Here is a 15,316-nt window from a genome sequence, read left to right as displayed (position 1 = left end):
GCCCGCCCGTGCCCGTGCCCGTGCCCGTGCCCGTGCCCGTGCCCAGGCCCAGGCCCAGGCCCAGGCCCGAGGCGCGGGCGGGCTGGGGCTGCCAGGTGGAGGGGTCGGGCTTCTGCCCCCTGCTGGAGCTGCGTTGGGGGTCGCAGGGGTCCCGGCGTGCGGGCTGGCGGATGGGGGCGTGGCTAGGCAGCCAGCCAAAGGCGAGCAAAAGGGGAGGGTGCCGCGGGGCAAAAGCCTACAGCCCCCGGTATTCCCAGGCGGTCTCCCATCCAAGTACTAACCAGGCCCGACCCTGCTTAGCTTCCGAGATCAGACGAGATCGGGCGCGTTCAGGGTGGTATGGCCGTAGACGCCAGAGGCCGCCTCCAGGCCCCTCTTGAGTGCGCGCCCGCACAGCCGCCGCCGCCGCCGCCGCCGCCTCCTCCTCCTCCTGCCCGCTCCCCGCTCTCACTCCCATTCCCATTCCCATTCCCACTCCCGCTCCCGCTCCCGCTGCCGCTTCTCCTCCGCCTCCTCCCTCTTTTCTCTTCTCTTCTCTTCTCCTCCTCCCCCCCCTCCTCAGCCGCCCTCCGCCTAGCCCTGCACCAGTGCCCGAACTCCAGCCCTCCGCCTGCCCAGCCCAGGACCTGCAGCACCGGGCGCCCAGTCGGCACGCTGCCGCCAAGCCAAGGGGAGCCAACCTCCTCCGGCTGCCGCTGGCCACAGGGAACTCCTACTCTCTCTTTCTAGGCCGGATCCCCTGCCTGCCGCCATCGCCCAGCCACACGCCAGCCGTGCCCGGCAGCCTCCACGCCTGCCCAGGGCTGCGCCCCGCGGCTCGCGGGTCCCGGCACCAGGGGGTTCGGCGCCCCACACCACCGCGGCCCGGGCCTTCCCTCCTACCCGGCCGCCAGCAGCCCCCCCACCGCTGACGCACAGGTCGCCCGCCCTCCCCCGGCACGGCCGCCGCGCCTCCACACACTCCCACGCCGCGAGGACAGCTGAGGGCCTGGGGACCCTTGTCCCCGCTCGGTCACGGGGGCCCAAGTGGGGCAGCAGGTCGGGAAGGAGGGCGGCAGCGCACGGAATCACCCCCGCCGCACGCTCGCGTGGGCACTCACACACACACACACACACACACACACACACACGCCTACACAAGGGGCACACAGTCGCACACCCCGACACCCTTCGTGGCACAGAGGGATTTCCGTCCTCAGCGCCCGTTCCCTCACGGGAGGGTGGGGCGCTTCAGCGCGACCCGCACCCTCCAGCCCGGCAGCCAGTTCGAGACTGTCGCTCCCCCTCTTCATGGAGGAACGACACAGGACCCTGCGCTGTTCTTTCGTCTGCTCGGCCCTCCCCGGGTTTGCTGCTGGTTCTTCCCGGGTTGGCTACCGTCCCTTCCACCTCCGTGGAAGGGCGGTTCCCCCTGCCACATTCCCCACTTCCGCGGGGGAGCGGCACACCGCCGGCCGGCCGGCCGGCTCTCTCGGGGGCTGCACAGGTGTTCCCCTTAGATGTTCCTGGTGCATGTTGTCTCTCTCCTCCTTTATAGTCCTCTTCCGCCAATCCCAACTCGGCTGCCCACACGCCAAGTACGCTGCTCTCCTCCAATCAGGAGCAGGATCAGCTCCTGGAGGTCATCACTCAAGTTGGCAAGAGGCAGCTGCATAGAAGCTGTTTGCTCCTCTCCCAGCGCCATATTGTGGGAGAGCAGATGCATAGAATAAGTCTTAATTCCAGTAACTCAGTCCAATCCGAGTTGCTCCCCACAGAGACCACAGGCTGTGTGCTGCCTGCCTGCCACGGACCCTCTGTCCCGGGGAGGTCCTGTGGGCACGCAGCCTGTGGCCGCGGGTCTCTGCCTGGCCTGCCAAAAGGGTGCCCCGTTTGGATGCTGTGTGAGTCAGGGCTGATGGGGGAGAGGGGGACAGAGAGAGGAGAGAGAGACAGAGAGAGAGAGAGAAAGAGAGAGAGACGTGTAGGTGTTGGTGTAAGTCAGAGACAGAGGGAGAGGGTGCCTGTATTGCCTGCGAGGCTTGGTGTGGGGTCCCTCCTTTGCGCTCTGGAGGGCTTCCGCGGCTGTGGCGCGTGGCCGCCGCACGGCCAGGTGGCGCAGAGGGCCCGCGGGTTGGGCTGCGCGAGGCACCGGGCCCTGAGTGGTGGGCAACCGCGCCCTGGCGTCGTCTTCGGGCGGTGGTCGTGGTCGTGGTCGTGGTCACAGTCATTGGGCTCCCTGGGAGACAGGAGCCCGGGAGGGGCGGTGGGAGTGCAGGTGCCGGGAGCTGCTGGTGCGGCGGGCTGCGGGGTTGGGGCGGCCGGCAGGGGAGCGCCCTGGCGGGCGGTGAGTCGCTGGTTTGGGGTTGGAGGGGGCGCGCTGGATGGCGCGGGGCGTGGCCTGTGTCCCGGGGTGGGCCCCGGGGTTGGCGGTGGGGCTGCGGCAGCCGGGGACAGCTGGCCGGCCCGCCCGTGCCCGTGCCCGTGCCCGTGCCCGTGCCCAGGCCCAGGCCCAGGCCCGAGGCGCGGGCGGGCTGGGGCTGCCAGGTGGAGGGGTCGGGCTTCTGCCCCCTGCTGGAGCTGCGTTGGGGGTCGCAGGGGTCCCGGCGTGCGGGCTGGCGGATGGGGGCGTGGCTAGGCAGCCAGCCAAAGGCGAGCAAAAGGGGAGGGTGCCGCGGGGCAAAAGCCTACAGCACCCGGTATTCCCAGGCGGTCTCCCATCCAAGTACTAACCAGGCCCGACCCTGCTTAGCTTCCGAGATCAGACGAGATCGGGCGCGTTCAGGGTGGTATGGCCGTAGACGCCAGAGGCTGCCTCCAGGCCCCTCTTGAGTGCGCGCCCGCACAGCCGCCGCCGCCGCCGCCGCCGCCGCCGCCGCCTCCTCCTCCTCCTCCTGCCCGCTCCCCGCTCTCACTCCCATTCCCATTCCCATTCCCATTCCCATTCCCATTCCCGCTCCCGCTCCCGCTCCCGCTGCCGCTTCTCCTCCGCCTCCTCCCTCTTTTCTCTTCTCTTCTCTTCTCCTCCTCCTCCCCCCCCCCCTCAGCCGCACTCCGCCTAGCCCTGCACCAGTGCCCGAACTCCAGCCCTCCGCCTGCCCAGCCCAGGACCTGCAGTGCAGCACCGGGCGCCCAGTCGGCACGCTGCCGCCAAGCCAAGGGGAGCCAACCTCCTCCGGCTGCCGCTGGCCACAGGGAACTCCTACTCTCTCTTTCTAGGCCGGATCCCCTGCCTGCCGCCATCGCCCAGCCACACGCCAGCCGTGCCCGGCAGCCTCCACGCCTGCCCAGGGCTGCGCCCCGCGGCTCGCGGGTCCCGGCACCAGGGGGTTCGGCGCCCCACACCACCGCGGCCCGGGCCTTCCCTCCTACCCGGCCGCCAGCAGCCCCCCCACCGCTGACGCACAGGTCGCCCGCCCTCCCCCGGCACGGCCGCCGCGCCTCCACACACTCCCACGCCGCGAGGACAGCTGAGGGCCTGGGGACCCTTGTCCCCGCTCGGTCACGGGGGCCCAAGTGGGGCAGCAGGTCGGGAAGGAGGGCGGCAGCACACGGAATCACCCCCGCCGCACGCTCGCGTGGGCACTCACACACACACACACACACACACACACGCCTACACAAGGGGCACACAGTCGCACACCCCGACACCCTTCGTGGCACAGAGGGATTTCCGTCCTCAGCGCCCGTTCCCTCACGGGAGGGTGGGGCGCTTCAGCGCGACCCGCACCCTCCAGCCCGGCAGCCAGTTCGAGACTGTCGCTCCCCCTCTTCATGGAGGAACGACACAGGACCCTGCGCTGTTCTTTCGTCTGCTCGGCCCTCCCCGGGTTTGCTGCTGGTTCTTCCCGGGTTGGCTACCGTCCCTTCCACCTCCGTGGAAGGGCGGTTCCCCCTGCCACATTCCCCACTTCCGCGGGGGAGCGGCACACCGCCGGCCGGCCGGCCGGCTCTCTCGGGGGCTGCACAGGTGTTCCCCTTAGATGTTCCTGGTGCATGTTGTCTCTCTCCTCCTTTATAGTCCTCTTCCGCCAATCCCAACTCGGCTGCCCACACGCCAAGTACGCTGCTCTCCTCCAATCAGGAGCAGGATCAGCTCCTGGAGGTCATCACTCAAGTTGGCAAGAGGCAGCTGCATAGAAGCTGTTTGCTCCTCTCCCAGCGCCATATTGTGGGAGAGCAGATGCATAGAATAAGTCTTAATTCCAGTAACTCAGTCCAATCCGAGTTGCTCCCCACAGAGACCACAGGCTGTGTGCTGCCTGCCTGCCACGGACCCTCTGTCCCGGGGAGGTCCTGTGGGCACGCAGCCTGTGGCCGCGGGTCTCTGCCTGGCCTGCCAAAAGGGTGCCCCGTTTGGATGCTGTGTGAGTCAGGGCTGATGGGGGAGAGGGGGACAGAGAGAGGAGAGAGAGACAGAGAGAGAGAGAGAAAGAGAGAGAGACGTGTAGGTGTTGGTGTAAGTCAGAGACAGAGGGAGAGGGTGCCTGTATTGCCTGCGAGGCTTGGTGTGGGGTCCCTCCTTTGCGCTCTGGAGGGCTTCCGCGGCTGTGGCGCGTGGCCGCCGCACGGCCAGGTGGCGCAGAGGGCCCGCGGGTTGGGCTGCGCGAGGCACCGGGCCCTGAGTGGTGGGCAACCGCGCCCTGGCGTCGTCTTCGGGCGGTGGTCGTGGTCGTGGTCGTGGTCACAGTCATTGGGCTCCCTGGGAGACAGGAGCCCGGGAGGGGCGGTGGGAGTGCAGGTGCCGGGAGCTGCTGGTGCGGCGGGCTGCGGGGTTGGGGCGGCCGGCAGGGGAGCGCCCTGGCGGGCGGTGAGTCGCTGGTTTGGGGTTGGAGGGGGCGCGCTGGATGGCGCGGGGCGTGGCCTGTGTCCCGGGGTGGGCCCCGGGGTTGGCGGTGGGGCTGCGGCAGCCGGGGACAGCTGGCCGGCCCGCCCGTGCCCGTGCCCGTGCCCGTGCCCGTGCCCAGGCCCAGGCCCAGGCCCAGGCCCGAGGCGCGGGCGGGCTGGGGCTGCCAGGTGGAGGGGTCGGGCTTCTGCCCCCTGCTGGAGCTGCGTTGGGGGTCGCAGGGGTCCCGGCGTGCGGGCTGGCGGATGGGGGCGTGGCTAGGCAGCCAGCCAAAGGCGAGCAAAAGGGGAGGGTGCCGCGGGGCAAAAGCCTACAGCCCCCGGTATTCCCAGGCGGTCTCCCATCCAAGTACTAACCAGGCCCGACCCTGCTTAGCTTCCGAGATCAGACGAGATCGGGCGCGTTCAGGGTGGTATGGCCGTAGACGCCAGAGGCCGCCTCCAGGCCCCTCTTGAGTGCGCGCCCGCACAGCCGCCGCCGCCGCCGCCGCCGCCGCCGCCGCCGCCGCCGCCGCCGCCTCCTCTTCCTGCCCGCTCCCCGCTCTCACTCCCATTCCCATTCCCATTCCCACTCCCGCTCCCGCTCCCGCTGCCGCTTCTCCTCCGCCTCCTCCCTCTTTTCTCTTCTCTTCTCTTCTCCTCCTCCCCCCCCCTCCTCCTCAGCCGCCCTCCGCCTAGCCCTGCACCAGTGCCCAAACTCCAGCCCTCCGCCTGCCCAGCCCAGGACCTGCAGTGCAGCACCGGGCGCCCAGTCGGCACGCTGCCGCCAAGCCAAGGGGAGCCAACCTCCTCCGGCTGCCGCTGGCCACAGGGAACTCCTACTCTCTCTTTCTAGGCCGGATCCCCTGCCTGCCGCCATCGCCCAGCCACACGCCAGCCGTGCCCGGCAGCCTCCACGCCTGCCCAGGGCTGCGCCCCGCGGCTCGCGGGTCCCGGCACCAGGGGGTTCGGCGCCCCACACCACCGCGGCCCGGGCCTTCCCTCCTACCCGGCCGCCAGCAGCCCCCCCACCGCTGACGCACAGGTCGCCCGCCCTCCCCCGGCACGGCCGCCGCGCCTCCACACACTCCCACGCCGCGAGGACAGCTGAGGGCCTGGGGACCCTTGTCCCCGCTCGGTCACGGGGGCCCAAGTGGGGCAGCAGGTCGGGAAGGAGGGCGGCAGCGTACGGAATCACCCCCGCCGCACGCTCGCGTGGGCACTCACACACACACACACACACACACACGCCTACACAAGGGGCACACAGTCGCACACCCCGACACCCTTCGTGGCACAGAGGGATTTCCGTCCTCAGCGCCCGTTCCCTCACGGGAGGGTGGGGCGCTTCAGCGCGACCCGCACCCTCCAGCCCGGCAGCCAGTTCGAGACCACAGGCTGTGTGCTGCCTGCCTGCCACGGACCCTCTGTCCCGGGGAGGTCCTGTGGGCACGCAGCCTGTGGCCGCGGGTCTCTGCCAGGCCTGCCAAAAGGGTGCCCCGTTTGGATGCTGTGTGAGTCAGGGCTGATGGGGGAGAGGGGGACAGAGAGAGGAGAGAGAGACAGAGAGAGAGAGAGAAAGAGAGAGAGACGTGTAGGTGTTGGTGTAAGTCAGAGACAGAGGGAGAGGGTGCCTGTATTGCCTGCGAGGCTTGGTGTGGGGTCCCTCCTTTGCGCTCTGGAGGGCTTCCGCGGCTGTGGCGCGTGGCCGCCGCACGGCCAGGTGGCGCAGAGGGCCCGCGGGTTGGGCTGCGCGAGGCACCGGGCCCTGAGTGGTGGGCAACCGCGCCCTGGCGTCGTCTTCGGGCGGTGGTCGTGGTCGTGGTCGTGGTCACAGTCATTGGGCTCCCTGGGAGACAGGAGCCCGGGAGGGGCGGTGGGAGTGCAGGTGCCGGGAGCTGCTGGTGCGGCGGGCTGCGGGGTTGGGGCGGCCGGCAGGGGAGCGCCCTGGCGGGCGGTGAGTCGCTGGTTTGGGGTTGGAGGGGGCGCGCTGGATGGCGCGGGGCGTGGCCTGTGTCCCGGGGTGGGCCCCGGGGTTGGCGGTGGGGCTGCGGCAGCCGGGGACAGCTGGCCGGCCCGCCCGTGCCCGTGCCCGTGCCCGTGCCCGTGCCCAGGCCCAGGCCCAGGCCCAGGCCCGAGGCGCGGGCGGGCTGGGGCTGCCAGGTGGAGGGGTCGGGCTTCTGCCCCCTGCTGGAGCTGCGTTGGGGGTCGCAGGGGTCCCGGCGTGCGGGCTGGCGGATGGGGGCGTGGCTAGGCAGCCAGCCAAAGGCGAGCAAAAGGGGAGGGTGCCGCGGGGCAAAAGCCTACAGCACCCAGTATTCCCAGGCGGTCTCCCATCCAAGTACTAACCAGGCCCGACCCTGCTTAGCTTCCGAGATCAGACGAGATCGGGCGCGTTCAGGGTGGTATGGCCGTAGACGCCAGAGGCCGCCTCCAGGCCCCTCTTGAGTGCGCGCCCGCACAGCCGCCGCCGCCGCCGCCGCCTCCTCCTCCTCCTCCTCCTGCCCGCTCCCCGCTCTCACTCCCATTCCCATTCCCACTCCCGCTCCCGCTCCCGCTGCCGCTTCTCCTCCGCCTCCTCCCTCTTTTCTCTTCTCTTCTCTTCTCCTCCTCCCCCCCCCTCCTCAGCCGCCCTCCGCCTAGCCCTGCACCAGTGCCCGAACTCCAGCCCTCCGCCTGCCCAGCCCAGGACCTGCAGTGCAGCACCGGGCGCCCAGTCGGCACGCTGCCGCCAAGCCAAGGGGAGCCAACCTCCTCCGGCTGCCGCTGGCCACAGGGAACTCCTACTCTCTCTTTCTAGGCCGGATCCCCTGCCTGCCGCCATCGCCCAGCCACACGCCAGCCGTGCCCGGCAGCCTCCACGCCTGCCCAGGGCTGCGCCCCGCGGCTCGCGGGTCCCGGCACCAGGGGGTTCGGCGCCCCACACCACCGCGGCCCGGGCCTTCCCTCCTACCCGGCCGCCAGCAGCCCCCCCACCGCTGACGCACAGGTCGCCCGCCCTCCCCCGGCACGGCCGCCGCGCCTCCACACACTCCCACGCCGCGAGGACAGCTGAGGGCCTGGGGACCCTTGTCCCCGCTCGGTCACGGGGGCCCAAGTGGGGCAGCAGGTCGGGAAGGAGGGCGGCAGCGCACGGAATCACCCCCGCCGCACGCTCGCGTGGGCACTCACACACACACACACACACACACACACACACACACGCCTACACAAGGGGCACACAGTCGCACACCCCGACACCCTTCGTGGCACAGAGGGATTTCCGTCCTCAGCGCCCGTTCCCTCACGGGAGGGTGGGGCGCTTCAGCGCGACCCGCACCCTCCAGCCCGGCAGCCAGTTCGAGACTGTCGCTCCCCCTCTTCATGGAGGAACGACACAGGACCCTGCGCTGTTCTTTCGTCTGCTCGGCCCTCCCCGGGTTTGCTGCTGGTTCTTCCCGGGTTGGCTACCATCCCTTCCACCTCCGTGGAAGGGCGGTTCCCCCTGCCACATTCCCCACTTCCGCGGGGGAGCGGCACACCGCCGGCCGGCCGGCTCTCTCGGGGGCTGCACAGGTGTTCCCCTTAGATGTTCCTGGTGCATGTTGTCTCTCTCCTCCTTTATAGTCCTCTTCCGCCAATCCCAACTCGGCTGCCCACACGCCAAGTACGCTACTCTCCTCCAATCAGGAGCAGGATCAGCTCCTGGAGGTCATCACTCAAGTTGGCAAGAGGCAGCTGCATAGAAGCTGTTTTCTCCTCTCCCAGCGCCATATTGTGGGAGAGCAGATGCATAGAATAAGTCTTAATTCCAGTAACTCAGTCCAATCCGAGTTGCTCCCCACAGAGACCACAGGCTGTGTGCTGCCTGCCTGCCACGGACCCTCTGTCCCGGGGAGGTCCTGTGGGCACGCAGCCTGTGGCCGCGGGTCTCTGCCTGGCCTGCCAAAAGGGTGCCCCGTTTGGATGCTGTGTGAGTCAGGGCTGATGGGGGAGAGGGGGACAGAGAGAGGAGAGAGAGACAGAGAGAGAGAGAGAAAGAGAGAGAGACGTGTAGGTGTTGGTGTAAGTCAGAGACAGAGGGAGAGGGTGCCTGTATTGCCTGCGAGGCTTGGTGTGGGGTCCCTCCTTTGCGCTCTGGAGGGCTTCCGCGGCTGTGGCGCGTGGCCGCCGCACGGCCAGGTGGCGCAGAGGGCCCGCGGGTTGGGCTGCGCGAGGCACCGGGCCCTGAGTGGTGGGCAACCGCGCCCTGGCGTCGTCTTCGGGCGGTGGTCGTGGTCGTGGTCACAGTCATTGGGCTCCCTGGGAGACAGGAGCCCGGGAGGGGCGGTGGGAGTGCAGGTGCCGGGAGCTGCTGGTGCGGCGGGCTGCGGGGTTGGGGCGGCCGGCAGGGGAGCGCCCTGGCGGGCGGTGAGTCGCTGGTTTGGGGTTGGAGGGGGCGCGCTGGGATGGCGCGGGGCGTGGCCTGTGTCCCGGGGTGGGCCCCGGGGTTGGCGGTGGGGCTGCGGCAGCCGGGGACAGCTGGCCGGCCCGCCCGTGCCCGTGCCCGTGCCCGTGCCCAGGCCCAGGCCCAGGCCCAGGCCCAGGCCCAGGCCCAGGCCCGAGGCGCGGGCGGGCTGGGGCTGCCAGGTGGAGGGGTCGGGCTTCTGCCCCCTGCTGGAGCTGCGTTGGGGGTCGCAGGGGTCCCGGCGTGCGGGCTGGCGGATGGGGGCGTGGCTAGGCAGCCAGCCAAAGGCGAGCAAAAGGGGAGGGTGCCGCGGGGCAAAAGCCTACAGCCCCCGGTATTCCCAGGCGGTCTCCCATCCAAGTACTAACCAGGCCCGACCCTGCTTAGCTTCCGAGATCAGACGAGATCGGGCGCGTTCAGGGTGGTATGGCCGTAGACGCCAGAGGCCGCCTCCAGGCCCCTCTTGAGTGCGCGCCCGCACAGCCGCCGCCGCCGCCTCCTCCTCCTCCTCCTGCCCGCTCCCCGCTCTCACTCCCATTCCCATTCCCATTCCCACTCCCGCTCCCGCTCCCGCTGCCGCTTCTCCTCCGCCTCCTCCCTCTTTTCTCTTCTCTTCTCTTCTCCTCCTCCCCCCCCTCCTCAGCCGCCCTCCGCCTAGCCCTGCACCAGTGCCCGAACTCCAGCCCTCCGCCTGCCCAGCCCAGGACCTGCAGCACCGGGCGCCCAGTCGGCACGCTGCCGCCAAGCCAAGGGGAGCCAACCTCCTCCGGCTGCCGCTGGCCACAGGGAACTCCTACTCTCTCTTTCTAGGCCGGATCCCCTGCCTGCCGCCATCGCCCAGCCACACGCCAGCCGTGCCCGGCAGCCTCCACGCCTGCCCAGGGCTGCGCCCCGCGGCTCGCGGGTCCCGGCACCAGGGGGTTCGGCGCCCCACACCACCGCGGCCCGGGCCTTCCCTCCTACCCGGCCGCCAGCAGCCCCCCCACCGCTGACGCACAGGTCGCCCGCCCTCCCCCGGCACGGCCGCCGCGCCTCCACACACTCCCACGCCGCGAGGACAGCTGAGGGCCTGGGGACCCTTGTCCCCGCTCGGTCACGGGGGCCCAAGTGGGGCAGCAGGTCGGGAAGGAGGGCGGCAGCGCACGGAATCACCCCCGCCGCACGCTCGCGTGGGCACTCACACACACACACACACACACACACACGCCTACACAAGGGGCACACAGTCGCACACCCCGACACCCTTCGTGGCACAGAGGGATTTCCGTCCTCAGCGCCCGTTCCCTCACGGGAGGGTGGGGCGCTTCAGCGCGACCCGCACCCTCCAGCCCGGCAGCCAGTTCGAGACTGTCGCTCCCCCTCTTCATGGAGGAACGACACAGGACCCTGCGCTGTTCTTTCGTCTGCTCGGCCCTCCCCGGGTTTGCTGCTGGTTCTTCCCGGGTTGGCTACCGTCCCTTCCACCTCCGTGGAAGGGCGGTTCCCCCTGCCACATTCCCCACTTCCGCGGGGGAGCGGCACACCGCCGGCCGGCCGGCTCTCTCGGGGGCTGCACAGGTGTTCCCCTTAGATGTTCCTGGTGCATGTTGTCTCTCTCCTCCTTTATAGTCCTCTTCCGCCAATCCCAACTCGGCTGCCCACACGCCGAGTACGCTGCTCTCCTTCAATCAGGAGCAGGATCAGCTCCTGGAGGTCATCACTCAAGTTGGCAAGAGGCAGCTGCATAGAAGCTGTTTTCTCCTCTCCCAGCGCCATATTGTGGGAGAGCAGATGCATAGAATAAGTCTTAATTCCAGTAACTCAGTCCAATCCGAGTTGCTCCCCACAGAGACCACAGGCTGTGTGCTGCCTGCCTGCCACGGACCCTCTGTCCCGGGGAGGTCCTGTGGGCACGCAGCCTGTGGCCGCGGGTCTCTGCCTGGCCTGCCAAAAGGGTGCCCCGTTTGGATGCTGTGTGAGTCAGGGCTGATGGGGGAGAGGGGGACAGAGAGAGGAGAGAGAGACAGAGAGAGAGAGAGAAAGAGAGACGTGTAGGTGTTGGTGTAAGTCAGAGACAGAGGGAGAGGGTGCCTGTATTGCCTGCGAGGCTTGGTGTGGGGTCCCTCCTTTGCGCTCTGGAGGGCTTCCGCGGCTGTGGCGCGTGGCCGCCGCACGGCCAGGTGGCGCAGAGGGCCCGCGGGTTGGGCTGCGCGAGGCACCGGGCCCTGAGTGGTGGGCAACTGCGCCCTGGCGTCGTCTTCGGGCGGTGGTCGTGGTCGTGGTCACAGTCATTGGGCTCCCTGGGAGACAGGAGCCCGGGAGGGGCGGTGGGAGTGCAGGTGCCGGGAGCTGCTGGTGCGGCGGGCTGCGGGGTTGGGGCGGCCGGCAGGGGAGCGCCCTGGCGGGCGGTGAGTCGCTGGTTTGGGGTTGGAGGGGGCGCGCTGGGATGGCGCGGGGCGTGGCCTGTGTCCCGGGGTGGGCCCCGGGGTTGGCGGTGGGGCTGCGGCAGCCGGGGACAGCTGGCCGGCCCGCCCGTGCCCGTGCCCGTGCCCAGGCCCAGGCCCAGGCCCAGGCCCAGGCCCAGGCCCGAGGCGCGGGCGGGCTGGGGCTGCCAGGTGGAGGGGTCGGGCTTCTGCCCCCTGCTGGAGCTGCGTTGGGGGTCGCAGGGGTCCCGGCGTGCGGGCTGGCGGATGGGGGCGTGGCTAGGCAGCCAGCCAAAGGCGAGCAAAAGGGGAGGGTGCCGCGGGGCAAAAGCCTACAGCCCCCGGTATTCCCAGGCGGTCTCCCATCCAAGTACTAACCAGGCCCGACCCTGCTTAGCTTCCGAGATCAGACGAGATCGGGCGCGTTCAGGGTGGTATGGCCGTAGACGCCAGAGGCCGCCTCCAGGCCCCTCTTGAGTGCGCGCCCGCACAGCCGCCGCCGCCGCCTCCTCCTCCTCCTCCTGCCCGCTCCCCGCTCTCACTCCCATTCCCATTCCCATTCCCACTCCCGCTCCCGCTCCCGCTCCCGCTTCTCCTCCGCCTCCTCCCTCTTTTCTCTTCTCTTCTCTTCTCCTCCTCCCCCCCCTCCTCAGCCGCCCTCCGCCTAGCCCTGCACCAGTGCCCGAACTCCAGCCCTCCGCCTGCCCAGCCCAGGACCTGCAGCACCGGGCGCCCAGTCGGCACGCTGCCGCCAAGCCAAGGGGAGCCAACCTCCTCCGGCTGCCGCTGGCCACAGGGAACTCCTACTCTCTCTTTCTAGGCTGGATCCCCTGCCTGCCGCCATCGCCCAGCCACACGCCAGCCGTGCCCGGCAGCCTCCACGCCTGCCCAGGGCTGCGCCCCGCGGCTCGCGGGTCCCGGCACCAGGGGGTTCGGCGCCCCACACCACCGCGGCCCGGGCCTTCCCTCCTACCCGGCCGCCAGCAGCCCCCCCACCGCTGACGCACAGGTCGCCCGCCCTCCCCCGGCACGGCCGCCGCGCCTCCACACACTCCCACGCCGCGAGGACAGCTGAGGGCCTGGGGACCCTTGTCCCCGCTCGGTCACGGGGGCCCAAGTGGGGCAGCAGGTCGGGAAGGAGGGCGGCAGCGCACGGAATCACCCCCGCCGCACGCTCGCGTGGGCACTCACACACACACACACACACACACACACGCCTACACAAGGGGCACACAGTCGCACACCCCGACACCCTTCGTGGCACAGAGGGATTTCCGTCCTCAGCGCCCGTTCCCTCACGGGAGGGTGGGGCGCTTCAGCGCGACCCGCACCCTCCAGCCCGGCAGCCAGTTCGAGACTGTCGCTCCCCCTCTTCATGGAGGAACGACACAGGACCCTGCGCTGTTCTTTCGTCTGCTCGGCCCTCCCCGGGTTTGCTGCTGGTTCTTCCCGGGTTGGCTACCGTCCCTTCCACCTCCGTGGAAGGGCGGTTCCCCCTGCCACATTCCCCACTTCCGCGGGGGAGCGGCACACCGCCGGCCGGCCGGCTCTCTCGGGGGCTGCACAGGTGTTCCCCTTAGATGTTCCTGGTGCATGTTGTCTCTCTCCTCCTTTATAGTCCTCTTCCGCCAATCCCAACTCGGCTGCCCACACGCCGAGTACGCTGCTCTCCTTCAATCAGGAGCAGGATCAGCTCCTGGAGGTCATCACTCAAGTTGGCAAGAGGCAGCTGCATAGAAGCTGTTTGCTCCTCTCCCAGCGCCATATTGTGGGAGAGCAGATGCATAGAATAAGTCTTAATTCCAGTAACTCAGTCCAATCCGAGTTGCTCCCCACAGAGACCACAGGCTGTGTGCTGCCTGCCTGCCACGGACCCTCTGTCCCGGGGAGGTCCTGTGGGCACGCAGCCTGTGGCCGCGGGTCTCTGCCTGGCCTGCCAAAAGGGTGCCCCGTTTGGATGCTGTGTGAGTCAGGGCTGATGGGGGAGAGGGGGACAGAGAGAGGAGAGAGAGACAGAGAGAGAGAGAGAAAGAGAGAGAGACGTGTAGGTGTTGGTGTAAGTCAGAGACAGAGGGAGAGGGTGCCTGTATTGCCTGCGAGGCTTGGTGTGGGGTCCCTCCTTTGCGCTCTGGAGGGCTTCCGCGGCTGTGGCGCGTGGCCGCCGCACGGCCAGGTGGCGCAGAGGGCCCGCGGGTTGGGCTGCGCGAGGCACCGGGCCCTGAGTGGTGGGCAACTGCGCCCTGGCGTCGTCTTCGGGCGGTGGTCGTGGTCGTGGTCACAGTCATTGGGCTCCCTGGGAGACAGGAGCCCGGGAGGGGCGGTGGGAGTGCAGGTGCCGGGAGCTGCTGGTGCGGCGGGCTGCGGGGTTGGGGCGGCCGGCAGGGGAGCGCCCTGGCGGGCGGTGAGTCGCTGGTTTGGGGTTGGAGGGGGCGCGCTGGGATGGCGCGGGGCGTGGCCTGTGTCCCGGGGTGGGCCCCGGGGTTGGCGGTGGGGCTGCGGCAGCCGGGGACAGCTGGCCGGCCCGCCCGTGCCCGTGCCCGTGCCCAGGCCCAGGCCCAGGCCCAGGCCCAGGCCCAGGCCCGAGGCGCGGGCGGGCTGGGGCTGCCAGGTGGAGGGGTCGGGCTTCTGCCCCCTGCTGGAGCTGCGTTGGGGGTCGCAGGGGTCCCGGCGTGCGGGCTGGCGGATGGGGGCGTGGCTAGGCAGCCAGCCAAAGGCGAGCAAAAGGGGAGGGTGCCGCGGGGCAAAAGCCTACAGCCCCCGGTATTCCCAGGCGGTCTCCCATCCAAGTACTAACCAGGCCCGACCCTGCTTAGCTTCCGAGATCAGACGAGATCGGGCGCGTTCAGGGTGGTATGGCCGTAGACGCCAGAGGCCGCCTCCAGGCCCCTCTTGAGTGCGCGCCCGCACAGCCGCCGCCGCCGCCTCCTCCTCCTCCTCCTGCCCGCTCCCCGCTCTCACTCCCATTCCCATTCCCATTCCCACTCCCGCTCCCGCTCCCGCTCCCGCTTCTCCTCCGCCTCCTCCCTCTTTTCTCTTCTCTTCTCTTCTCCTCCTCCCCCCCCTCCTCAGCCGCCCTCCGCCTAGCCCTGCACCAGTGCCCGAACTCCAGCCCTCCGCCTGCCCAGCCCAGGACCTGCAGCACCGGGCGCCCAGTCGGCACGCTGCCGCCAAGCCAAGGGGAGCCAACCTCCTCCGGCTGCCGCTGGCCACAGGGAACTCCTACTCTCTCTTTCTAGGCTGGATCCCCTGCCTGCCGCCATCGCCCAGCCACACGCCAGCCGTGCCCGGCAGCCTCCACGCCTGCCCAGGGCTGCGCCCCGCGGCTCGCGGGTCCCGGCACCAGGGGGTTCGGCGCCCCACACCACCGCGGCCCGGGCCTTCCCTCCTACCCGGCCGCCAGCAGCCCCCCCACCGCTGACGCACAGGTCGCCCGCCCTCCCCCGGCACGGCCGCCGCGCCTCCACACACTCCCACGCCGCGAGGACAGCTGAGGGCCTGGGGACCCTTGTCCCCGCTCGGTCACGGGGGCCCAAGTGGGGCAGCAGGTCGGGAAGGAGGGCGGCAGCGCACGGAATCACCCCCGCCGCACGCTCGCGTGGGCACTCACACACACACACACACACACACACACACGCCTACACAAGGGGCACACAGTCGCACACCCCGACACCCTTCGTGGCACAGA

At 70.0% G+C, this 15,316-nt stretch overlaps 7 non-coding genes across 7 annotated transcripts; all 7 read right to left on the bottom strand.

The window, feature by feature from the left end:
* Window positions 1-232: 232 nt before the first annotated feature.
* Window positions 233-351, bottom strand: LOC138847954 (5S ribosomal RNA). The gene has a single exon (XR_011385826.1). It is a non-coding gene; the product is annotated as a 5S ribosomal RNA (ribosomal RNA).
* Window positions 352-2,663: 2,312 nt separating this feature from the next.
* Window positions 2,664-2,782, bottom strand: LOC138848000 (5S ribosomal RNA). The gene has a single exon (XR_011385872.1). It is a non-coding gene; the product is annotated as a 5S ribosomal RNA (ribosomal RNA).
* A 2,350-nt stretch (window positions 2,783-5,132) lies between these two features.
* LOC138847953 (5S ribosomal RNA) lies at window positions 5,133-5,251 on the bottom strand. Its single transcript, XR_011385825.1, has one exon. It is a non-coding gene; the product is annotated as a 5S ribosomal RNA (ribosomal RNA).
* A 1,852-nt stretch (window positions 5,252-7,103) lies between these two features.
* On the bottom strand, window positions 7,104-7,222 carry LOC138848005 (5S ribosomal RNA). Its single transcript, XR_011385877.1, has one exon. It is a non-coding gene; the product is annotated as a 5S ribosomal RNA (ribosomal RNA).
* Window positions 7,223-9,548: 2,326 nt separating this feature from the next.
* On the bottom strand, window positions 9,549-9,667 carry LOC138847952 (5S ribosomal RNA). Its single transcript, XR_011385824.1, has one exon. It is a non-coding gene; the product is annotated as a 5S ribosomal RNA (ribosomal RNA).
* A 2,293-nt stretch (window positions 9,668-11,960) lies between these two features.
* LOC138847951 (5S ribosomal RNA) lies at window positions 11,961-12,079 on the bottom strand. The gene has a single exon (XR_011385823.1). It is a non-coding gene; the product is annotated as a 5S ribosomal RNA (ribosomal RNA).
* A 2,297-nt stretch (window positions 12,080-14,376) lies between these two features.
* LOC138847950 (5S ribosomal RNA) lies at window positions 14,377-14,495 on the bottom strand. Its single transcript, XR_011385822.1, has one exon. It is a non-coding gene; the product is annotated as a 5S ribosomal RNA (ribosomal RNA).
* Window positions 14,496-15,316: the final 821 nt, after the last annotated feature.

This window comes from Oryctolagus cuniculus, unplaced genomic scaffold (genome assembly GCF_964237555.1).
Source record: "Oryctolagus cuniculus unplaced genomic scaffold, mOryCun1.1 SCAFFOLD_136, whole genome shotgun sequence".
In the NCBI taxonomy this organism is placed as follows: Eukaryota; Metazoa; Chordata; class Mammalia; order Lagomorpha; family Leporidae; genus Oryctolagus; species Oryctolagus cuniculus.
The sequence above is the reverse complement of the archived record's forward strand: the minus strand, read 5'-3'. Positions and strand labels throughout refer to the sequence as shown.